The sequence below is a fragment of the Rhinolophus hipposideros genome (assembly GCF_964194185.1).
Source record: "Rhinolophus hipposideros genome assembly, chromosome: 15".
Classification (NCBI taxonomy): Eukaryota; Metazoa; Chordata; class Mammalia; order Chiroptera; family Rhinolophidae; genus Rhinolophus; species Rhinolophus hipposideros.
Genome location: NC_138061.1, coordinates 9,992,984 through 10,018,610, shown reverse-complemented (window position 1 = coordinate 10,018,610; position 25,627 = coordinate 9,992,984). Strand labels below are relative to the sequence as shown.

The window sequence follows — 25,627 nt, the reverse complement described above, 5'->3', positions numbered from 1 at the left end:
GATTTTCGGAGGTTTCTTCTGAGGTGTGAAGTTGAGAGTTAAGTGTGCTTTTTGTAAGTCACACAACAGACATTTTCCTACCAGCATCTCAAACGGCAGCATGCATGGCGCGCTAGTTCAAATGAAAGAATCACTCTGTTCTTAAGAACCTCTGGCAATTGCATCTGTGTTGGGCGAATTGGCACGCTCAGCTTCTGGAGCGATACAAATGTGGAATTTGAACTCTACCCTACCTCAGAGAGCAAGGCTGCAGCAATAGGGCCAAATGCATTTAAATGTCATGAGTGTTATTATTAGTTGTAATCTTATCTTTGTTAATAATAATAACAGGACCCACCTAGAAGTTGCCAAACAGCAGACGGGCGCTTTCCTAAGTCCACGCAGTCAGACAAGACTGCAGACTCTGGGGAGGCGCCATCTGACTCCATTAGCACCACCATGAGGGACAGACGGAGTGTTGGCCGGAAGCCCCACCCTGGTCACCGTGTTCAGCCACATCCTCCACGCCCTTCGGGGCGCTGGTCATTCAGAGGCGCCGTGGAGGCCCATGGCCTCTCGGATGCTGGCCTCACCTCTTCAGAGGCTCCCTCAGCCCCCTTAGCTGCCAGCGCTAGAGGCCTGCAGGTCTGGGGACTGCAAGGCAGGCTCTCGTCAGAGATCTCTGCATGGCCTTTCCCTTCTATTGTTTCCTGCCCCAGTGACTTGCTGAGACAATGTGTTTCCTACAGATTTTGTTTGCGTGCATTGACTTCCTTGTTTTGCTCTAGTCAACAGACATTTAGCATATACAGATCTGGGTGCCTGACAAAGAGAAATCTGGAGGCCTGGACCGGCGGCTGCCCTGAGTCACCAACTCCTTGAGTCTGCAGATCTTGGATGGGCCAGAACTTGTAAATGACTCATACCATCCATGCTGCCTGCGTGTTCAGAGATTCAGTTGCTGGCTGCTCACTGAAGGGAAATGTTGGGCCTCTGATCAGTCAAGGGGGACCCATGTTTGAGAACCACGTTAGTCACGATTGAGGCCCTGTCCCAACACCTTTCTTAGCTGTGTGAGTTGGGGGAAGTTGCTTACCTGACGTGAGTGTGTCTCCTCATTGGTAAACACAACACCGACCTCACAGTGCTGTTGGGCGGCTTACGGACATTAATATTGGGAAATCATCTGGTGCCAAGCCTCGTGCATACGTGCTAGCCGTTCTCGTTATTTGTCTGTTGGGCTCTGTTTTGCGGACTCTCCCTCACAGATCTTACCGGGAATGGCTTTCCTATGGACCCACTCGACCTAGAAGTGGAATCGAGGAGTCCATCCTTGTAGGCTGATGTGGTCCTGGGTGTAGTGGTGGTGGTTCGTTCATCCAAAATGGTTCAGAATGTTCTTAACGTCTCCCTGGCATGGGATGTGTCACTGAATGGGTCGGTAGCTAAGAGCTCAGATGCTGAATGTGACAGAGTGTCCTTCTGCTCTTACTAGCTGTGTGACCTTGGACGTACTACTTGTCTTCTCTGAGCATTTCTCATCTGTGAAATTGAGCCTACGAAATCCCTGTTTCGTAGGAGGGCTGTGGGCATTAACTGACCTGACCCTGTGTTTGTAAGGTGCTTAGGTTGGCCTGGCACACAGCCAGCATGTGGAAAGGGGGGCTGCCCTGACCCATGGGCTACACCTGAGAAGGTATTCTTAGAAAGGGCATTGGAAATACAACAGTCTTGAGGAAACTGGAGTGGTTGAGATGGGGAGCAGAGGAGATAATCAGTCTTTAAACTTCTTAAGGCCTGACCTCATCCGATTCAGGATTGTCTATGTTGTTTGTGGTCCAGCTCACAGAACTGGAGTGATAGGAGGCAAGACTATTCTGGAGAGACCTGCGCCGTCTTGGAGAGAGTCGCTTCCTGTTCCAAGAGGGCTTCCAGCAAAAGCTGGGTGGCCCCTGGGGAGGGCTAGGGATGTGGCAGTTCAGCTTGATCACCTTCATATCCTTCTCAGTCTGGAATTCCAGCATTCTTGTACAGAACCAGAGATAATAGTCCCCTTCAAAGCCACGTGCCTGCTAATCCCTGTGCCTTGGAATATGTGCACACAGATCTGCGGGTCTCTATTAGTTTTGAAGGCTCAGGAGCGATTATGTGGGGTCCTGGGTCATGGGTAGACTGAACGTGGATTTCTGGAAGGGGGCCTTGGCAATGCCCCCCGAAGCTCAAAAAGGTGGTTTGAGATGCAGCCACTGGCACCTGTTCTGAGGTCAGTAGTATCAGGGGCCAGGGTGGTCCCTTCCAAATGGAGCTTTGTTCTGAGATTCTGCTGCCTGCCTTGGTATAGCAGGTGGTAAATATCAGGAGTGGGTGCCCTCAAGAGTGTGCAGACTCCCCATGACCACTTAATAAGGGTTGTAAGCAAATTCATCCGTGAGCAATCCATGGTGGCCAGTATGGGGACAGGGTGCCAGACTCAACACTCAGCCCCTGGCTTTTTCAAGCCTGCCCACCGTGTCTGAGGCATTGGCACCTCAGACCACAAGTGTGGGTGGGCCACTGCTCTGACTTGTTTCCCCAGACTTTGTCCCCATTGGCCATCTACTTTTTGACTCTGGTTTTAGGATTTGTTTGATGGTAGGAAAGTGGTTGAACCATACATTTAGTTGTGTGTGCGTGTGTGTGTGGTTTTTTTTTAAGACCTTTTAAAAAAAGAAGTTCTAGGTTTACAACAAAATTAAGGAGCTAAAGAGAGTTCCCATATATCCCCTACCCCCAAATGTGCACAGCCTCTCCAATTATCAGCACCCTATGCCAGAGGGGCACCCTTCTTCCAATACATGAGCCTGCAGTAACACACCGTCCAGAGTGTCGTTTACCTTAGGGTTCAGTCTTACTTTTGTAAGTTCTACTGGTTTGAACAAATGTGTAATGAGTGGCATGCCCCCATCACTGTCGTGTTGTCCATCATCATATAGAACCATCATACGACTCAGAGTAGTTTCCCTGCCTTAAATGTCCTCTGTGCTTGGCTTATTCAGCCCTGGTTACCCCTACCCCTGGCAACCGCTGACCTTTTTACTGTCTCCATAGTTTTGCCTTTTCCAGAATGTCATAGAGCAGGAATCATACAGTGTGTAGCCTTTTCAGATTGGCTTCTTTCACAGTAATATGCATTTAAGGTTCCTCCATGTCTTTTCATGGCTTGATAGCTCATTCCTTTTTAGTGCTGACTAATGTTCCATTGTCTGCATGGACCACAGTTTATCCATTCGTCACTGAAGGAAATCTTGGTTGCTCCCAAGTTTTGGCGATTATGAGTTAAGTTTCTATGAACACCTGTGTGCTATTTACCATCTCTATATCTTCTTTGATGAGGTATCTGTTAAGGTCTTTGGCCCATTTTCTAACCAAATTATTTGTTTTCTTATCGTTGAGTTTCAAGAATTCTTTGTAGATTTCAGATAACAGTCCTTTATCTTTTAAAAATATTTTCTCCCAGTCTGTGGCTTGTCTTCTCATTCTCTTGACAATGTCTTTTGCAGAGCAGAAGATTTTAATTTTAATCAAGTCCAACTTTGCAATTATTTTTTTCAGGGAATCCTGTCTTTGGTGTTGTATCTAAAATGTCATCTCCAAACCTAAAGTCATCTAGAGTCTTTCCTGTGTTATCTTTTTTTTTTATTTATTTATTGGGGAAGGGGAACAGTTCTTTATAGGGGAACAGTGTGTACTTCCAGGACTTTTTTCCAAGTGAAGTTGTTGTCCTTTCGATCTTAATTGTGGAGGGTGCCGTTCAGCTTCAAGTTGTTGTCCTTTCAGTCTTAGTTCTGGAGGGCGCAGCTCAGCTCCAGGTCCAGTTGCCATTTCTAGTTGCAGGGGGCACAGCCCACCATCCCCTGCAGGAGTCAAACCGGCAACCTTGTGGTTGAAAGGACGCACTCCAACCAACCGAGCCATCCGGCAGGCAGCTCAGCTGAAGGTGCCGTATTCAATCTTAGTTGCAGGGGACGTGGCCCACTGTCCCTTGTGGGACTCGAGGAATTGAACTGGCAACCTTGTGGTTGAGAGCCCACTGGCCCATGTGGGAATCGAACCGGCAGCCTTCGGAGTTAGGAGCTTGGAACTCCAACCGCCTGAGCCAGCGGGCCGGCCCTCCTGTGTTATCTTTTGATACTTAAGGTTTTCCAAGGGTGTTGCCATCACCTTTTGTTGAGATATTTGACTAGCCTTTCCTTGATCCTACATGTTCTCTTTTTTTCCTTCAGCTAGTTAGATCAGGGTTTATGTCATAAGTGAGGGAGCCCTGACATGCTTGAGTTGGAGTGAAGCCTGGTTAAGCTGTTGGCATCTGATTGGGGACTGGTTCCACCCAGCCATGCCGCTGAGGAGCGGGACCCAGGCTCTGACTGGCACTCAGATTACAATACTGACCGGGCTCCATGGGAGGCCAGAGGTTTCCCCTGGGGCACAGGAACACAGGCCATACTTATCTTGGAGATGTGTGACCCTGACAAGGCTGGGGAACGCCAGCCATTGACTGGTACACCGTCCAGGTGAGGCTGCACATCAGTAACAGACGAAAGCACGTGAGCAGTAAGCATGTGGAGACATTCCAAGGGTAACGTTCCTTTCGTGGCTTCATGAGGCACTCACCCTCTGTGCTTCCTTCAGAAGGTGATTAGCCCGTTGCCGCTGCGTGTCACTCTGGCATTGTCAGGGCGTGTCTGGGCTGTCAGAAACCTGCAGGACTCAGGACACGTCTGTTCACATGGCTGTTCCTGGCGGAGGTTTCCTTCGGTGACTCTGTCGTGCCTCCTGAAGCACAGCTAAGTATTTTTCTCTCCAGACTGATACACTGGAGGCAAGGGGTGTAGTTTTGCCTGTTGAAGGAAGATACAGGTTTAGGTTTCTCTGTCCCCTCGTCTGAGGGGCTCTTGCATTCTTTCACACGGCGTCTGGGAGGGCTCTGAGGCCCGGCCTGCACACCCAAGAAGGCTGACAGGGGACTCAGCACTAGGGTTCCGCCCTCGGCTCCAGCTCCCTCTAGATGGCCTTGGGCAGCTCTGACTTCTGTGGGCCACGGGTTCCTACTATTACAGGGAAGTTACTGTGGAAATGCAAAGACCATTTTAATGTAAAATTGTTTGCAACGAGAATATTGCAAAGTGGTGAAGAGCCTGGGATCTGAATTTTGGTTCGGTCGCATGCTAACTTCCTAAGGCTCTCAGTTTCCTGGCCTGTTAAGTGGGCTAATGATGGTCCCTACCGCTGGGCTCAGGGAAGATGAAATGACGTGGGCACCAGAGCACAGTGACTGGCGCATGGTAGACTCGGTGGGTGGCAGCTTTCCCCATTCTCATTACCACAGCGTGACCACCACTCAGGGTGGGGGCGAGGCTCCTGTGGCTGAGATGACACTCACATAAGCACCTGGAGCGAAGTGACAGGTCACACAGTTGCTCAGCATCTTTGGTTTTTCTTCCCCAAGCAGTGACCTGGATGGTTGTGTGAAGGTGACCCTGCGCCTGACCTGTTAGAAGTGAACCAGGCAGAGAGAGATTCCTCTACCCTGGGTGGGACCTCTGTGACCACTGCTCGTGTTACCACTTCCTGGAGACAGCCAGTCCTTTCAGCTTTGTGATTCATTTATTTAAACTTTCCTGTGAAGGAGTCCTGATACAGGGGAAGAAAAACATATGATGAACCCTTTATTTCCTGTGATAAACAATGACCTTTGGAACTGGGGTTAAGTCGGAATTCTCCAAGGCAGAATTTATTTATTTATTTTTTGCTGCCATGGTTTTAAAGACACGCCATGCTGTGCTTTTGGCAGCTGCTCTTTCTGGATGGTAATCCCAATGAGTGCCAAGACGTGAGATGGGTGCCTTTAGAAGGCATTCCGAAACGTTAGTCCCTGGAATAAAAACGCAACATTGTTGGGGGAGAGGGCTGAGCGTGTGTAAAAAGGGTACTTATGTAGTTAGTATCAACATCAGACAGGAAAAGAAGGCCTGTGGTTTGGGGACCGTCTTGCTGGTCCCCCTGGTTGGGGTTTGAAGAAAGTCTCATGCCTTTGCTCCTCTGTTTGCCGGGTTAACATTTCACACACATTTAGCCCCACTGATGGGATATGCTGGGCTTTGGCTGGAAAGGCAGACAGCTCAGATCCTGCTGCACAGGATGAAATTCAAAACTGGAATCAGAGGGAGTTTTGGTTTCCTTAAAGTCCCCTTTGACATTTTAGCAACGCACTTAGCAAAGCGGGGTAGAAGACTCCAACAGGAGGCCTGAGGTGAGTCCTGGCCTGTCAAAGTCAAAGTGGGGAGGGAATTTTGGGAGGATGAAGTCCTCCTTTTACATAGGAGAAAACCAAGGCCCGGAGAGGGTGAGTGGAAGGCCTAACAGCACACAGCTGTTTAGAACCTAATTGACACCTGAACCCGTGTCTTAACTTCCAATCTAGCGCTCTTCCATGAATGGCTTATAGTTTGTTGCCAGATCTATACAATGATTCATTATTATTACGCTATTCATCACTTCTGTACCAATTTATATTGGCAAAAGAAGTTTATACCATATGGGTTTATTTTAGGTAACATAATCGTATTACAGAAAATTTTCTCCAAGGAGTAAAGTCCACTGACCAATAGCATTTGGGCATATTTCTTTCCTGTCTTCATTTGTGTCCAAGCATGTGAGTGAGAAGTGAAAGAAAAAGATAGACCTGAAAAGTAAACATACAAGCGTATATAACTCTAATAATGTCAGATCTATCATTTAGCTTGACCTTGAAGTTTATAGAAATTGAGGTGGAGTCCCCCGGTGGCCATATTTCCATCCCTTGTCCTTGTGACTTGGGAAAATTTATGATTCCTTGGCCAAACTTCAGGATCACGTGACCAGGTTTTTGCTTGCTGCCTTATCTGGTGAACACATTTTTAACCTAAATGTCCTCAAGTGAAAAATTAGGCGGTGATGGGTCTGGAAGGTGGTTGGGTTGGAATCCTCCTGCTGGACCCTGTCCATGGGTCACTGACCCCTGGATCAGTTCAGCCAGACCCACGAGAGAGCTCACAGACCACCAGAGCTCAAAGTCCAGACTACTGGCTGACTGTGTCCGCACACTTTCCCAGGAGGGATAACTGATGATGGGGAGACATGATCCTTGTGTATATTCTGTAAATGAACAGAAGTGACAAGTGGTGGGTGGCAGCCTGGGGCCGCATGGCTGGTCCTCGTCACTGCTCCAGGCTGTTGGGGAGCACCCCACACCCCTCTCTCTCCTCCGTTACACCCCCACCATGACTGGCCTCCACTCTCCAGGGTGGCACCCAGGAATCTGTATTCTTTTCAGATCACTTTATTGAGGTATAAATGACAGACAATGAACTATACATATTTGTAATATGCAATTTGAGAAGTTTGGGACATATGCTTACACCAAGGAACCATTACCATAAACAAGTCAGTGAACACGCCATCACCCATGAGTGTCCGATGCCCCTTGATAATCCCACTTTCTCATCCCTCCCTGCCACAGCCCCAACCCCAAGCAACCACTCTTTCTGTCATTATGGATGAGTGGACATTTTCTAGACATTTCTATAAGTGAAATCATACAGTAAGTACTCTTTCTTGTCTGTGAAAAAACTCAGCATAAGTATTTTGAGATTCATGCATGTTGCTGTGTGTCAATAGTTTATTCCTTTTCATTGTTGAGTAGTATTCCAATGTATGGACGTACCACAGTTGGCTTATCCACTCCCATGTTTGGACATTTGGCTTATTTCCAGTTGTTTTTGCCATAGAAAATAAAACTGCTGGGAATACCACGTACAAGTCTTTCTTTGGATGTATATTTCCTTTTCTCTTGGGTAAATACCTAGGATGGCATGGCTGGATCTTGTGGTAGGTATATGTTGAACTTTTCCAGAAATTGATAAACTGTTTATTCTAAAGTGATACACTGCTGTGCGAGGAATCTGTATTTTTAAATAAGCTTTTCCAGTGATTCTCCTATAGCCCTTTCCTTCCTGAGAGCACTGAATAGCCCTGCGATTGGCCCAGAGTGACAGGTCTTGCAGGCCAGTCTCCTCCACCTGTTCTCTGAGAGCCAGCCTGGCCTCGGCAGCTTCCTGTAGGCTTCCCCTGTGCGTGGGGGTGCTGGAGAAGCAGAGCTGGCAGCTCAGATGCTTCCTGTCCATACACGCCTCCGACCCACCCAAGCTACGCCGATGCGTTGACTTTCTGCAGGGTTGACAAGTCATGTGGCAGGCAGCTGCCTTATCCAATGCCAGTGTCCCACACAGAGGCCTTAAAGAGGTGGACACTCCTGTGGCCCCCTCAGGAATGCTTGGGTGTCTTGGGAATCATTTTTTTGGTTGTCCACTGGCTTGATGTGTGCCCTCTGAAGGGACAGTCTGGAATCTGCTGTGCCTGAGAGGTGGACTTCTCCCAGTGCTTCTGTCGTCACCTGGCATTTATTGGTCCCCTTAGATACCAAGCCCTGAGCTAGGTGCTATTGTAGAAGGAGGCACAGGGTTGTTCAGTGTCCACGGCGGAGCTCAGCATCCTGGGGAAAAGGGCAGGAGGGGCCGATTTTCTGATGGAAGCAGGTGCGGAAGGGAACAGGCTTGGTGCTACTGGGAGGGGAGGAGGGAGGGAGGATGGGTAAGCCAGACTGCACTGCCAAGGCCACAGCAAGGGCGTCTCTTCCCTGTTCATGCTCATCCTTCACAGCATGCCATCACTTTTGAGGTGGCCTGGCATTCCATGGCCAACGCCGGCTCCAACCATGCAGGGTAAGGATTGTGTTCCAGGCCCTGTGTCAGCCCCGATGCACACATCAATGGCTTCTCAATGTTTTCAGCAAGTGCTCTCACTGGAAAAGCTCATACCATCTTCTGGGGGGCAATGAAGTGGAAGGGAAGCATGTGAAAAATGGAGCAGGCCTGGGACAGTGTGAAGTCTGTTCTGTTACTGGAGAAGCTGTGGGCTGCTTTGCACACACCTCGTGCTGGTGGTGGTGGAGGGGGCCGGGAATCCCACGGCTTGGATGCACTGGCTGTTTGGATCCTGTGGCCTGGCCTCCCTTTTCTCTTGGATTCCCGCTGTCCCAAACCCCACAGATCTGGTACCTGAATGTTGCACTGGGGCCCGAATGGGAAAAGCCCTGAATTCAACAGCCAGGAGTGTTGGGGCTTTACCTGTAGGCGATGGAAAGTCCCTGCACTGTACCCAGGTGTTGGAGGCCTTACAACCTTTAACTGCAGAAGATTTTCCCTGTCCATGCAGAACAACTGTAGTCAAAGTGAAAAGTGAACTTTAAAATGTTGGTGCAGGGACAAATTATGTTTGCTAACAAATTATCCCGTGCGTGCTTTGTCACACCACAGAATCAATTCTCCCAGCCTGTGGGCTGGCACACTTGTTGCCCGCAGCTCCCAAATGGGGCTTTCCTTGTTGGCTTTGCTACCTGCAGGAAGGTGAATGCTAGCTTGGGCCTGCCAATCCATCCTTCTGTCATCATTGTTCAAAAGTGGTTCTAACAGCTCTGGTCCACTGCCATCCACTCTCCAGTACCCGCTGTCTTTGTAGGTTGTTTTATTGTCTGGCTGTTATTTAGGGGTCTCAGGATGGAGTAAAAGTTAACATGTTGCTCAGCTCCGCCATGTTTGACTGGAACTGCACCACCAGGTCTCTCCAGGTGCTGGGTGGGGAGTCCCCTTTACCTGATGCTCAGAGCACCCTAATATGGCAGCCCATTCTCTGTCTCCCAGTGGAGGTGTTCCTGGAATTATATATATTTTTTGTCTTTTCTTAATGTGTATATTTGGAAAAATATGCATAACATAGAATTTACTATTGTAACCATTTTGGGTATTCAATTCAGTGGCATGAATGACATTCACAGTGTTTTGTAGCCATCACCATTTTCCATTTCCAGAACTTTTTTCATCATCCCAAACAAAAATTTTGTACCTATTAAATAATAACTCCCGATTCCTTCCTTCCCTAAGCTCCTGGTAACTTCTGTTCTATTTTCTGCTGCCTCTATGAATTTGCCTATTTTAGATACTTCTTTTAAATGGAATCATACAATATTTGTCCTTTTTTTGTCTGGTTCATTTTTCTTAGCACAATCTTTATAAGGTCCATTCATATTACAGCATTTTCCAGTATTGCATTCCTTTCTGTGGCTGAATAGTGCTCCATTGTGTGGACATACCACATTTTGTTTACTCACGCACCTATTGATAGAACCTTCAGTTGTCTCCACCTTTTGGCTGTTGTGAATATGCTGCTGTAAGCATTGGTGTACAGGTATCTGTTTGAGTCCCAGGTTTCAAGTCTTTGGGGTATAACCTAGAAGTGCAATTGTTAGATGGTATGTTTAATTTTTTGAGGGACTGTTAAGCTGTTTTCCTCCCAGAATGCTTTGGAGGCGACGACTTCCCATGGCCTGCAGGGTACAGCCCCAGTGCCTGTCTCTTGCATTCCGGACTTTCTCATTCTGGCCTGAGCGTAAGGGTCTGCTCCGGCGAGGCTGCTCTGCCACCATGTCCTGCCGCCCTGCTTGGGCTGGGTTATTCCTCTCTCCTGGGACACGCCTTGCCTCTTCCTGGGACCCAGTACAAATCCTGCCCTCACCGCCTCCTTTGGAAAAAATTGCCCCAACCTGCTGTTCAGTGACACTCCATCCTAATTTTCTAACTAACTTGGGTTACTCTTCTCTGCCTTGAGATTACCCTTCTGCCCCCCATCCCCTTGCTCTTTAGGTCCTCTTAGGGTTCAGACACACAGAGACAACATGGGCCCCTCCCTGTGGCGATGCCTCTGCCTCGCTCGCCTCAGTGCTTGTGCCAACCTGTGTGCAAGCTGCTGCTCTGTGAGCAGCACCCCCTCCACCCCCCACGTGGCATTCTCTGCACAGGGAGGGCTCTGGCTGGTCCCTGGCGTGAGCGTGCTGAGCTTTCCAAGCTGGCAGTCTGCCTCAGGTTCCCCGGGTGGTGACTAGCTGTCTCCCCTCTTGGGCCCCTGCCAAGTGGGAAGCAGGCCCTCGAGCACTGCCATCCCCGAACCAGGCCATCAGGTCATCTGATCCCCACGACGGCTGAGAGGCCTGGCTGAACTCTCCTCCTGTGAATTAGTGCTGGGGAAGCAGGCAGCCACTGACTAAGCTTTGTGGGCTGGTTCGGTGGATACCCGGCCTCTTATTTCTTAAGCATTATCTCATTGCACAGAAAGCAGCCTGAGGGGCCTGTCACCCCAGCCAGAACCCTGCTGTCGTCTCCTGAGCCCTTCCAGCACGTCCTTAACACTGGTGAGTTTTCCTCTGAAATATCTCTTCTCGTCTCTAGCTTAGATGCTGGCTTGGCTTCCTGTAGGGTGCCTTCCCTCCTGGTTTCCCCCCACAATCTGCCTGTTACACAGCACAGTCTTCCTAGAGTTCAAATTCCAGCTGCACCCTGCAAACCAGTGATTCACTAACATGTCTTCCTCCTGCAGGGTCGGGCCCCTGAATCACTTTAGTTCTGAGTGTGCACCGAGCTCTCCCTCTCACTGTCTGCTTTCACATGTACCATTCCCTGGGCCTGGAACATTCTACCAGCTCTTGACCAGGCCAGTTCCCATTTGTTCTTCAGGCGTCAGCTCAGACATTGCTCCCCAGGAGATACTTCTCTGAGCCCAGTCCTGCTGTCCCTACAACTTGTGTACCCACTTCCCTTTGCAGCCCATACTCACTAGACTGCGTTATAGGGGTCTGTTCTTGTCTGTCTCCCTCACCAGTCTAGACATGTCTCGTACCCCTGTGTGCCCAGCTCCTAGGCCAGGGCCTGGGTACGGCCGGGCTGGAGAACTGTGTGCTGTGGGGATGGATGGAGGGACGGGTGCGTGGACCAAGGCTCTCCACGGGGCCAGGTTGCTCCCTGGAGCGTGAAGGACAGGCCCAGGTGAGCTGCAGCCGCTTCTCGCTCTCATCGTCAGCAGCCGGGCATAGAGCTACCTGGGCTAACTGGAAGAGAGGCATGTGCCCTAGGAGCTATCAGTAGGGTTCAGGGTTGGTGGAGGCTTTTAAGAGGCTTTCCAGAAACATTCGAGCCGCTTTCTCTTGAGCAGACAAGACTGCATGTCTAATCTGAAAAGCAAGTTCTTATAAGCAGACGGTTACATCAGCTGGTGTGGTCTGGTGAGCAAGCTGCTGACCTGGACGGTCACAGGTACCCACTGGACACTGGCATTTCTGCAAAGCTGGGTACATCTCCGAGCCTTTCAAGGGTGGCAAGAGGTCTGGCCTGCTTCCAATTTTTTTTTTTGTTCTGAGGCTCCCAGTTCACTAAAAAATTTTTAATTCTCTAAGAAGGTTACAAACTTTCTGATGTTTAAAACTGTTTACCTTTATTAAAATGGTGCTTTTTAAACAAAAACTGCATAGCAGTTCTATTTACAAGGTAATGACACAATTCATAAGAAATACTGATTCATAGGGTGCGCCCTGCAGAGCGGAGCTGTGACAAGACAGAAGTGTCCTCTGTCCCTGTGGCTGCGTGTTGTCACATTTGGAGATGATATAAATATTTGTCCTTGAGGCTTCTGTGAAAGTGAAGCCAAGTTCCCTCTGCCATCCCCATCCCGTCCTTCCACCCCCACCCCCAGACTCAGGCAGGTAAATGAGGACACAGGGCCAGGGCCTGGGGGACGGAGCTAGTCACATCCATTCTCAGGGCCAGGAATTGCCAAGTCGTGAGAGTGCCCTGTCCCTGGTCTTCTGCCTGGCCAGTGCTGATGGGGCCTGGGTGCAGATGCTGTTACCCAGTGTGGCTCAGCCTTGGGGTGGGGCAAGCTCTGATGCCTGCCCTCTGGGTATGTGGCCTGGCTGCTGATGGTTTCCACGAGCTCTCAGAGTCATCAAGCATCTGTCTGAGCTGGATGTCCCATCCTTACTCTGCAGATGGGACCGTGAGCCCCACTCTCTGCAACATGACTTGCTCAAGGTCGCACAGTTATTCACAAAGCTGTGAGGTGAACCTCGCTCATGCAGGTCTGAGCTGGGGATACCTCCAGCAGGAGAATGTTTCAGGTTGTCTCTGCGTCCCGAGGGCTTAGCGCAGAGCCTGACGCGTCAGAGGGAGATCAGTCAATCTTTGTTGAATGAATAATAGCAGCCAACATTATTTATGGAGTGCTAGGAACTGTGGTAACTGTGAACCTATGTGATTTCATTGAATCCTTGCCCCGCTCTGGGCAGTAGGTACTTTTATGCCCTCTGTGCAGGTGGGGAGGCTAGAATGCAGATAGGAAAAGAAACCTGCGCAATGTCAAACAACTGGTAAATGGAGCTGAGGTTTGGACCCAGACAGTGGATCCGAGCCGCTGTCTGGACTAGCAGCTGTCCAATAGGAGAAAATCACGCGAGCCTCCTGTGAAACTGCAAAATTCCCAGTCATCACGTTAATTTAAAAAAAGTAAAAGAAACAGCTGAAATTACTTTCATACATTTCATTTGATTCCACATGTGCAAAACGATACTTGAACATGTAATAAAAATTCAGATGATTTTCCTTTTCGTACTAAGTGTTCAAAAAAAAAATCCAGGGTCTGTTTGAACTTACAGCACGTCTTAATTTAGACGAGCCACGTCTCGAAGGCTCAGTAGCTACTTGTGTCCAGTGCCTGCGCGTTGGGCGGCACAGCTGTGAGCCGCTCTGCCAGTCAATGAATGAGAACTGGGAGTTGTTCCCGTTCGGAGCGGAGGGAAGCACAAGCAGGTGGTAGAGGGAGTAACAGAGATGGGAGGGCAGGCCTGAGCTTGCATGTTGGGCTCTGAAGACACTTTCTGGGTGTCTCTCCCCAGGCGTGAGTGCTGGGTGAAAGCTGTCGCCTCAACAAAGGGATGTCCCATGAGGGCCAGCGCTGCAAAGCCAGCGTCCTGCCTGCTCTGTGGGAGGGCCTGGCCAGAGCGCAGACACCCTGTGCTTCTAGCCCCTGGGCTGCGGGGAGGCCTTGCTCGTCTGCGTGGCGATCTGGCTCTGAGCCGTGTTGCTTTTGGCTAAAGGCAGTTGCAGAACTCCCAGAGCACAGAAAAGGTACGACGTGTTCTTCAGAAAAGGTTATGAGGTTTCAGACATAACAGAGGTTCTGAGTATACAAATAGAGGACGTCTCCAGGCCGGTGTCAGAAGTGAAGTCATCGGAGCCATCCATCATGGGTCAACGTTGGCTGACGCATTTAGGGCACCTCTGCTTGGAGGCGCCTGTAGCAGGGAAGGCTAGAAATTACAGAAGGGCGGGGCAGTCACGAACTAGTGTTTTTCTCAAGTGGGTCTGGCATGAAAGAGGTTAAGACTGTTGCTTAAAACATTTCCTGGATCGGTCCTAAGGTGCAATGGGAGGAAGGTGGATGGTTAGAAGAAGTTTCCTGGGCTGGGCCACCCCCCACTCTTGGTTCCTGGCTTGGGGGGCAGAGATCAAAAGAATCTGTGGCCAGTCTCTATCCAGGTAAGGTTTCTGAAAAGGTGCGTCGGGGTTGGAACAGTTAAGGCTGGCCAGGGGAAGCATTCCATTATGACTTGATTTATGCCTCTGGAAACATTTTACATTGAGGACCATCCACTGGCCAAACATGTATTTGGTCGAAAGGTCCAACAGGGAAGATGGATGCTGGGCCAAGAATCCCTGGCAAGTGACTGAATAATCTGGCCAGCGTGGCTTGTGGGGGCCCTGGCGCATTGCTTAAAACCCTGTGGAGTGATTCGGGCATAGGGGTGGTGGCAGGCAAAATAGTTTTGATATCAGCCACACCCCCCAGGCGGGAGTGCAGGAGTAGGGGCTGCTGCCTGCTGGGGCTGGCCAGAGCCAGGAGGGGTGAAGTCCCAGTGAAGCCCTGCGGCCGACTTCAAGGCCTCACTGCATGGTTTCCTGGTGGAAAGTCCTCAGGCAAGCCCCAAGCCTCAGCTTTTCCATCTGCAAAATGGGGCTACTAACCCCTACTTTCCGTGGGCGTTCAAATTAGATGCTGTTGATATGAAGTGCTTTGTAGGGAAAACAAAGCACCCCACAAATCCAGGGGTTATTTTTATTAACTTTACTGGGAGTATTTTATTTTTATTCATTCTGCAGCATTATGGTATATTGGGGTGTTGTTTTATCTGGATTTTAAAAAGTTTCATTTTGAAAAATTTTGTGTGTACTCAGAGAGGACAGTATACTGAACCCCCCCTGTGCCCTTCAGCTCGCCTCGGCGATTCTTAATATTTCATCAGGGCGATTTTGAGCTCACTTAATAATAATCCCTTTCACTAATTGAATTCCCAGAGTCAAATCTGACTAAATAAATTACCGAAAATTGTGCCCCCTTGCTTGGGAAAGAAGAGGGTTTTTGTCTATTAGGTTTTTGGACTAACATGCTTGTTGCACCACCCTGTGATTGGCTTTTCAGCAATGTCTAAGTGTTCAGTGGACAGCGTGGGCCTGGGCCCCTGGGGCCCCCTGGGGCCCCCTTGCTCTTCCTTAAGCCACGAAGGCAAGTTCAGTTCTCTCAGGAGTTTGGGGCCTCTGTTGACTCTGCTTGTCAAGTTGCTACAATTTGAAGGGAAAAGGTTGTTTGGAGGTTTAAATGATTACTTACACAGACTTGGGAGTGGCTGGCTGGCTGGAGTGATGAGGGAGCTGGGAAGCCCGTTGTCTCCAGCAGCCTGCCTCCACTCATTTCAGCTCGCCATGCAGGCGTCTCCCTGGAAGTGGTCACTGTGGGGGATGGTCACCCCTTCCCTTGCCTGGGTGTGAAGGGGAGGCGGTGGGCGTGAAGGCTGATTGGGCCTGCTGTGTCTGTTCTGGCTTCAAGTGCCTGTGTTTGATTAAGGCTTCTTGTGGTTCATTTGATGTCTCTAAAATGGGATTGATAACGATAGTTGGCCCAACTTACTCTGGGTGGTTGTGAGGGTCAAATATAAGCATCTGTCTGGTCCACTGACCTGTTACCTGTGCCTAGAACAGCACCTGGCACGTAGTAAGTGCTCAATAAATTTATGTTGATGAGTAGGAGGGAGGGAAGGAGGGAAGAAGGATGGAAGGAAGGGTGGAAGGAAGGAAGGGAGGGAGGGAGAGAGGGAAAGGAAATCTACATCCATCTATCTATTATTAATAATCCATCGCAAATCTTTCATTTCAGGACAAGAAAATGTCCTTAGAAGGCCCCCAAGAAAAAAAATGCCTGTTTCTTCTGGACTTGGAACACCCTTCCACTTTTTCTTGTAGAAATTGTGTTTCTATCTCAGGCTTATTCAGATGACATGTCATGTTTTAAAATTTTTTGGGCTTTCTCTGGCCAAATCCATGGCCCCCTGCTCTGTGCTCGCAAACTGCTCTTCACGCCTCTGTAAAGCGCAGGTCGGTAGCTGGTCATTGCTCTGCCTTGTCAAATGCCAGTGGCGTGCTGGTCACTGTACATGACCCACGAGGTTGGCACTGTCATACCCACATTACCGTAGGGGACACTGAGGTTCAGAGAAATGAAGTGACTCTCCTCAGTCGACACAGCTGGTGAAAGGTTGGGCTTAGATCCAAACTGAGCCTGGTTGTTTCCAAGGCCCTTCTAAGAGCCCTGCTCCTCCCTCTGCTCCCAAGTGCGTCCTAATCCTTTTTAGTCCCCCTCTCTGGCCTGGCAGATCCTCCCAGGTCGGAACAGAGCTGTGTCTGTGTCCACTGCTCCTGGTGTTGGCTCACAGCTGGGGACGCAGGAGGTGTTCAGTAATCAAATGGTGGCATATCTCTATGGCTGGCCACACAGCATCCCAACCCGATGACCTGCGAAGCTCTCCAGAAGTTTGTGAGCCCCGAGGGGCAGGGACATGGCTTATTCCAGCCCTTGTGGGACAGAGCTCAGCATGCACCAACACCTAATGGGATTAACAGAAGGACTACCAGGGTGGGGAGGGGGAAAGGAAAGAGTGGAGGGGCTCTGAACACTCGGATGTAAGCTCCATGCAGACTAGGGCCTTCTCTGTCTTGCTAGTTGCAGTGCCTGTTGCAGGTTCTAGCACGTAGTAGGTGCTTCATAAATACGTATCGCGTGCAGGAATGACTTCAGCCCTGCTTTCTGGACCTTCCCCAGAGCTGCCTTTGGTGTGGGTTCTGTAGCTACTGCTGAGACGTGGGAGGGGCAGGACGAGAAACCACCCAGTGTGACCCTATCCCCTGAGTGATCAGCAGCTCTACTGCCCCTCACTGGAATCACTGCTCTTGGCTGCCTACAGTATGTCCCCGTAGCCCTGCTGGCCTCCTTTAGTACAGACCTGGCCCCTGAGGCCGTTGCTGCCCCCGGGGTTGTTTCCCAGGGCAGCTGGGTTGCCTGCTCTGTTCTCCTTGCCCCTCTCATCTCCTGGACACTCCTGTCCCAAGTGGCCAGCAGGCTGGTCATCTGGAGAGGCGGACACAGTGTCCAAGCTACTAATCCCTAGCTGGGCTTGCCCTTGAACTTTCCTTTAAATGGCTCTCCGACCCCCAGCAGCACTCAGGTCACATTCCCAGAGAGTCTGCAGATGAGGGCCGAGTCTGTTTATTTTCTGAGATTTCAAAAAAACATGCCTTTTTTCCCCTCCTGACCTTAAACCAAACTTTCCCCCCTCCAACCAACACTTGTATTTTTAACTTCATGAGAAAATATGGGAAAGGAGCATATTTTCTTTTGTAATGTCATTTTAAAAGATTTTTTTTTCATTAAAAAAGGGCTTTGGGTAATGGGGAGAGTAAGGTGTGTGTGGGTTTCTTTTGCGTGTGTGTGCGTGTGTGCTGTGGGGGCTCCTTGGAGCTCTTTTTTGCGTGGAGCCACGTGTTGGAAGCCCATGCACTACGGTTCTGAAAGGCTCCTACTAGTTGAGCCTGTAGCTCTTCTGGTCTCTGTGGTGACCCCTTCTCCTCTCCATCTGCAGACCTAGGACTGGACCAGCTGAGGGCTGTAAACCAGCATTTCCTCCCATGGCCGGAAGTGCTTAATGCCTATGTTTTTGGGATCTGTACCTGGGTGGGGGTAGGGGGTAGGGTGGGGTGGGCAGCCCCGCTCTGCTCTGGCTTCTCCTCTACTGTGGGGGTCTGGGGTGACCGCATCCGCGAGCATATTTACAGCCCCTGAATTCTCATCTGGTGGATGTAGGATCTGAGACCCCGAGAGGGTCAGGACTTGGCCACCCAGCCACCAGGTAGCAATGAACGGATGCTGGGATCAGAGTGGCTTCCCTGCTTCTTTGGTCTTTGTGTCAGATGCCACCCTGCCCCCCCAATCCTGAGTCTCCCAGAGGCCCAGCAGCAGTCTGTGGATTGACTCCATCCCTTCCCTGCAGCCCATGGTCCAGCCATCCACAGAGATCCCTGACCCCTGGAATGCTCTCTATCTGGAATGTGCTTGCACCCTCCTCTACTTGGAGGACACCTCCTTGTTTTTCCAGGCCACCATGAGTCATCTCTCCTCCAGGGGTCCTCCTGGATGCCTTGGGCTTGGTTTCCCCTCTTGTGCCCCTATGTCTGCACGGATGCTGTAGCCCCCCTGTGTTGGGCATAGTCATCTGCTTTCCTGTCTCATCTTATGGACTGGCCTTCCCTAAGGAAGGGGGGCTTTCATCCCCGTATTCCCCGCGTCAGGCCCAATGCTGTACAAATCAAAGATGGGAACAGATGTGTTTTATTCAGTAAATGCACCCAGGAACGCGTGGAGAGGATCATGCAAAAGGAAAAGGGACGGGAAAAGGTGGTCCCCTGTGCGAGTAGCAGCAGAAGCTTTGTAGAGGGAGGAGACTTGAGTGGGCCCTTGAGAGGTGAGCAGACATTAGGTTGGTGGGTGGATTTGAGGCGGGGTCATAGGCAGGGGGGGTCCCACGGAGCCCGCTATGGGCAGGTGGTAGCAGGTGAGCAATGCTGGGGGGTGATCCCATGCATTTTTACATGATCCATGATCTTTACGTTTCCTCTGGATTGACCTTTTCCACTTTTTGCAAGCTGGCCTCAGAAGCAAAGGAGGGCTCCACTGGGTTTCCAAAGTGTCACCCAGTAAGAGGAAACCCAGTAAAGTTGCTGCTGCCCTTTTAGCCACACCCTCGGGTTGAGGGTTCAGCCTGGTATCCTTGGAAAAACCGGAATCTGGGCTCAAGTTCCCTTTGGGAATCATTTGTTCAGGTCGAACCTGGGTGATGGGTGTGACCAGGCCGCCATGGGTGCTGGTGGGTGCAGAGCTGCTTCCTGGAGCCAGGAAGGAACTGCCTCCGCAGCCCTCCTCCTCAGCCTTCACAATCGTCTGGTGCTTTCGCTTGGCAGCTCATCCGCTCATTGTTTATGGGTTGCTGCCTTGGGCGACTAGCTATTTTGAGGGTCTTTCAGAGAATTATGAAAAAATAAATAAGCCCCAAAGTTAGTTCTTACCCTCAGGGCATAAGCACATTAAAGTCGTACACTAAGTTAAGGATGCCGTTTGTCAGCTGGGACGGAGTGGGGGTCTCCAATCATATTGACTTCCTGGTTTGCAAAGCGCCTTTAATAACTTAGCTGGCTTAACCCTGAGCACTAGGGCTGCTCTGGGCCAAGCACTGCACGAAGTCATCTCATACTCTTTCTGGCAGCCTTATAGGCACAAATTGTCTCATTTTATAGATAAAGAAACTAAGGCCCAGAGAAATCAGGTATCACTTGTTGTTGGAAGTCATGCAACCAGGAAGTGGCTGAGCGTGGGATGTACTTGCACTTTTCTTTCACTCTTACAGCAATCCTGTGAACCAACCAGGGGAAGTACACGTATTTTTACTTCCCATTTTACAGATGAGAAAATCGAGGCTGGGAGAGTCACACAGAGGCGTGTGCAGCCTGTGGCCAGGCTGCTGACTTGAGTTCCAGAGCACTTTCCTCTGGCCACGCTGCCTGTGTTATTAGCTGTCAGATGCTGCTCTCCCACGGGACAGTTGTGAAACTTATATCCAATGTTGTAAAGCTTATATCCAATGGAGGAACAGCGGTGGGTACTCAGCAAGTGCTCTACCTGTGTGCCTATTCAGTGATTGTTGTTCCTCTCCCTCTTTCCCCCCAGAGCACTGCCCACAGGCTGTCACTCGGGTGACCCTTGATGATGGGTGACAACAGATCCCTTTATGTCAAAATGCCCAGGGCCACCAGGCACAAGGTGGCAGCGAATCAGCTTCTTTCTGGTGAGAGTGGTCAGTGTGCATCTCCTGCCAACATAGCCCTGTGCTCTGCTCCTCGCTGCCTGTGGAGGTGCAGTGGGTGGTAGGAGTGCGCGGTGCCCAGAAGCCCCGGCAGGAGTCAGTGCCAGGAGTGGGTGGTGCCGGTGCTGCCCCATCCTTCATTGCAACGTCTCTGCAGGGTGGTACCCAAGTCAGGAGTGGGAACAATACTGTTACGTTAAGCCTGAAATAGACACCTGTGGTTGGAGAGCGTGATGTGTGTCTATTATGGTCTAGTAGTGACAGGAGCACTCTGTCTTCAGATGCCTGACGATCACCTGCTAATCCCCTGGAGTCTGGGAGCAGCAGTATGTTCACCTCCCCTGGGCTTTGTGGGGCTGGAGAAACCTGAGACCCAGGAGCAGCAGAACCGGGGAGACTCCGGCTCAGGGTTTGAGGACATGCACTCGTGCTTGCTCCTGCCCCTTCCTGCAGGGAGACAGGGCCCCCGGACCTGGGCGAGATGGCTGTGTGGTGGTGAGAGAACGTTGCACAGAGCCGGGGTTGACTCCCAGCTAGCATGTATCCATCACTGACTGCGTGCACGTGCTCTGCTTAGCACTTTACGTGTGACATGGTGTCCGGTTCTCACAGTGAAGCTCTGAGCTCAGTACTGTTTGCTCGTTTGTTCACTCGCTCATTCAGCCAGAGTATTGAGCTCCTCCTGTGTACCTGACACGATTCCAAGTACTGACCAAGGCAGACAAAGCCCTGACTTCACCCTCGGGGGCGTTATCCAGGGTAGCAGAGAGCAGCAGAGCTGGGTTTCCTATGCGCGTCACAGTCCTGCCTGTGTCCCCTACCGTCCTGCCCCTTGTCCCACCCTGACCACACCCCTCTCCACTTCCGGCCCACATCTCTCTCCGCATACACTGTCTCTGTCTGGATGTCCGGGTAGCACAGACTTAGTGTTTCCAATGGGCCTTGTAGTTTTGTTCTGTCCGAATGTGCTCCTCTTCTTCTGTACCCGCCTCCTCCACAAATGGCCTGTCCGGACCCCGCTGTCCCTTGGTCCCCACACCATGTTATCTGGCTTCCCCACGGCACTTCCTGGGCCCCATGTCAGTGCCCTGCTGTGGTTCAGCGCCACACCTTTTCCAGCCTCGGCGTATTCAGCCTTGCTCCGTCCTCACTGCCTTGGCACATGCTATTCCTGCTGCTGGCGATGCTGTTTACTCCGTGCTCCTGGCAAATTCCAGTCTTTCCTGCGTTTAGCCTTCCCCGACCCTCCCAGCAGATGTGTGTGCACCTTTCCCTGCAGTGTGCATGTCCGGCTCCTCAAGTCTGGCCTTAAGGCCAGACTTCTTGTCCGCTTCCCACCGCCCCGGGAGCTCCTGGGGTGCAGGGAGCTGGATGCAGCTCTTCTTTCATCTTCAGTGCCCAGGATGGTAAGTGTTTATTGACCAGCAGGGCGAATAGAAGAATAAGGAGTAGGTTTTGGACAGAGGTGGAAACGCGGTCCTTGGAGTCAGCTTTCATACCACAAGAGAATCCTGTTCTTTAAGGAGCCTTAGGTTCACCTAGGTCAGTAATATCCAGCTTGTTTAGAGGTCTTCAAAACCTGTTGTTCCAACGGAATTGCCCTACTTTAAAGCTTCCTGAGGGAGTCCCTGGGGCCACCCCGCGGGGTCCTAGTGAAACAATTAGAAATAACCAAGCTGTCTTTGTATCAGTGAAGATTGGAGAAGAGAAGGGGGGTAGGTTGCAGGTGCCTCCATCTCAGGGGGACATAGTGACAGAGCCCATTTCCAGTGAGCCACCACGTCCTGCATTTAGGCAGATGTTCTAATGCAGCCCTTTATCCTCATGGTGTGAGCCCATCCTTTGCAAATGCTCCGTTGCTGGGACCTTAGAGTTTTCTTTAAATTTTGTGGTGTTCTCCCTAAAGAAAAATGTTGCTGAATAGTGGAATAACATGCATGCTCTCTGAGCCTGGGTGCCAGTGCACCACAAGTTTCAACAAGTTGGCGTCTATGTTTTTAAAGTTGTGAGGAACACAGGAAGTGGGCCTGTGAGGAAGAATATAAATGTTCCTTTTTGTAGGGTGCCAAATTGACATTTGGTTCATTTGAAGACTAGTGTGACGTCAGCATGGCTAGCAATGAAGCGAGCTTCAGCAAGAGAAGAAGTGTGGGTCCAAGAACCAGCGAGCAATCGGCGCATTATGGGGTAGGGAGGGCACACCCCAGTCTGGACAAAGAAGACAAAGTACAATTGGTGAAGGGCAAAGGTCGTCCCCTTTGTCACCTATGCAGTGGCCCAGGTTAGAAACTGATAGTCATGGAGAGAGGACAAGGTTCCCCCAGTTTCCCCCAAACCATAGGATGCACTGGGGCTTTGGGGGTTGTCTCACCTGCCTTTCATTTCTAAAAGATCGATAGTGCTTATGTTTTAGAACACTCTCCCTTATAGTAATGTCTTGACCTGGAGGTTTACAAAAGGCTTCCAGACAATTTGGAGGGTGAACTTTTTATTGAGATATACTGTCCATGGAAAAGTACAGAAACTATAATATACTGCTGGATGGGTTTTCACAAAGTGCATGCATCATAGATCCAGCATCCCAAGAAGCCTGGGGTCCCCTCCAGTTACCTTCTACCCCAAGGTTGTCTGATACCATGGGTTAGTTTTAAACTCTAGATGAGTGGATCATACAGTGTTTGCTCTTTTGCTTGAGGCTTCTTTTCCTCACCCCTGAGTTTGAGATTCAGCCATGTGGTTGCATGTAGTGGCAGGTGTTTTTTTTCTCACTGCTGCATAGTAGTCCACTGTCTTCCACACACATTTGATGTTCACGGCACCCCCATGAGGTGCATGGGGTGGGGACTGTTCTCCTGTCTTACAGAGAAGGAAGCACAGGTCACGCACTTCAGTAGAGGCGGGCCGGGGCTCCCCCAGATCAATCTCCCCACATCTCGACACTCCACATCCCGAGGCACTGCACTGACAGCCCCCTCCTCCAATCAAATGTAATATGTTCCGGAACTTTCCCCTCCAGTCTCACATTAATCTTCTGGGATGCGGCAGAAGTTAATTTCCCCATAATCTTTTGTTCTGTAGAAATGGAGACTCTCCCCTTTGCTCCTCTGGGAAATAATTCGCATTCCCTGGAAGTCACCTTTAGTGGGCCGGCGGAGAGATGCTTGAACCAACCCTCCTTCCCATTCTGTAACCATCCGGGTTGCTCCCCTCTAAGCCTTTCCTTAGTTAGCTGCGACTCTCAAACTGAACCCAGCTAGAAAACCTCCATTGAGGTTGGCTTTCCTGGGAAGGCTGCCTCAGGCAGTCATCTTGGGAGCCTTTTCCTTGGGCCTCATAGTGAGGTGGAAACATAGAGGCAGAGCTGCCTACTTTGTCCCCCAAAAGTATCAACCACCGGCCTGTTCTTTTCTCCTGCTGTAAACCCCACTCCTGCACAACCCTGACGAATGGACGCCTACTAATAGAACATTCTGTGCCCCAGCTGCTCCTTTTCCCTAGCCTTTAAATGGGACGTCTGTTATCAGGGAGACCAGACCCATCCCCGCCACCACCTCCACAGTGCAGCAGCAAACTGTATTCATAACTCTGGGTATTTATTCCTGGGCCCTAAAGGTCAAACATCCTTCCGTCTCTTGCTGAAGTCTGAATTGTGTCTCTGAGGAGCTGGGAGTGGATCGTGGGTTGAGTGATGATCCACTCAACCCATGTGGATATGGGGGGTAGTAGCTCTGGGACAAGTCCCATCCAACAGCTGCTGACGATATGACTTGATCTTTTTGGGAGTGATTTGTCCCTTTGCCCTAGAAATTGCCAATGGCTCTCTCTTTGGTCCTCCAAGAGTCCCTGGCTCTCCTTTTGAGGTACTTTGACCATGTTTCCTTATCAGTCAAATCCTGGGGTTCTGAATTCCCACTGCTGGTTTTGCTTTTTAGCTCAGCGCTAAACAACAAACCTGTAGCATGCATAGCATTATCTATCCGCCTGTGCTAGTGGCAGACATTGCTAATCAATTACGGCACTCTTGCCCACTGAGCCTGAACCCTGTCTTGAGTCCTAGAACTCCTGCCACTGCCATCTGATTGGAACTCACAGGCTTAACGAAATCTTTTTGCCTTTGCAGCTCCAACTGGCACAAGCAGAATCCTGCTTTCTGCCATGGAAACTTGGTTTCCTATGCAAGGGCCCAGAAATGAAGGAAAGATGCCTTTCTGAGGCATTCGTTAGTTGTCTGGATTTTTCCCTTTACAGGAGGAGTGGCAGGGAGTGGGTGATGGGGCATGTCTAGTAGTATAGTAGCTGTGCTCCCTTATCTGATCCGTAGGGGTGCATTTCAAGGCCCCCAGTGGATGCTAAACCCATGGATAGTGCTAAGCCCTAGAGATACTATGTTTTTTCATATATATATATGAAGGTGTGACAATTAAGTTTGTGAACTTGTTGCAATGATGTTGCTAACCTGTTTTGATATCAGAGGGATTATTCATTAGGAATTTGTACCACCTGGACACACAGTTAATCAAGTTTACTCTTTGGAAGTGCTGAAAAGGCTGCGTGAAAAAGTTAGACGAAAACGACCTGAACTTTTCACCAACAATTCATGGCTCTTGCATCACGACAATGCACCAGCTCTCACGGCACTGTCTGTGAGGGAGTTTTTAGCCAGGAAACAAATAACTATATTGGAATACCCTCCCTACTCACCTGATCTGGCTCCCAATGACTTCTTTCTTTCCTGAAGATAAAGGAAATATTGAAAGGAAGACATTTTGATGACATTCAGGACATCAAGGGTAATACGACAACAGCTCTGATGGCCATTCCAGAAAAAGAGTTCCAAAATTGCTTTGAAGCGTGGACTAGGCGCTGGCGTCAGGGCATAGCTTCCCAAGGGGAGTACTTTGAAGGCGACCATAGTGATATTCAGCAATGAGGTATGCAGCACTTTTTCTAGGATGAGTTTGCGAACTTAATTGTCTGATCTCGTATATAGAAGGTGCCAAATAAATGTATACACATTTTTAAAAAGGTAAAAACTATTAAAATTATAATAATATATACAGATAACAAAAAATGAATACAAAGTCATGTGTATACATTTTTTGGGGGCATCCCCGGTACATAGACCTATGATAAAGTTTATAGCTCATTGGCTCTTTGGCCAGCATCAGCATTCTCGCCCTTTGGGACCATTATTAACTTAAATAAGGGTTCCTTGGACACAAGCACTGTGTCATTGGAATAGTCGGTCTGATAACTGAGGAGGCTGCTAAGTGACTAATGGGCCCGTAGGTACAGCGTCCATAGTTGGACAAAGGGATGATTCACACCCTGGCAGGACAGAGAGGGATATCGTGACAGTTCATCATGCCACTTAGAAAGGGGCACAGTTTAAAACTTATGAATTGTGTATTTCTGTAATTTTCCATTTCATATTTCCAGACCACGGTG

The 25,627-nt window shown here is 49.9% G+C and overlaps 1 protein-coding gene across 2 annotated transcripts in view; it reads left to right on the top strand.

Annotated features, from left to right (window-relative positions):
• Positions 1 to 25,627, top strand: part of GRK5 (G protein-coupled receptor kinase 5) — a 199,114-nt gene that overhangs the window by 44,488 nt on the left and 128,999 nt on the right. The window contains exon 1 of one of the 2 annotated variants that reach the window (XM_081075260.1): positions 11,059 to 11,299. The exons of the other annotated variant lie outside the window; for it this stretch is intronic. The gene's annotated coding sequence lies outside the window, so the exon portion shown is untranslated. Of the gene's footprint in view, positions 1 to 11,058; positions 11,300 to 25,627 lie in introns of those variants that run through there. 2 annotated transcript variants of the gene reach the window in all.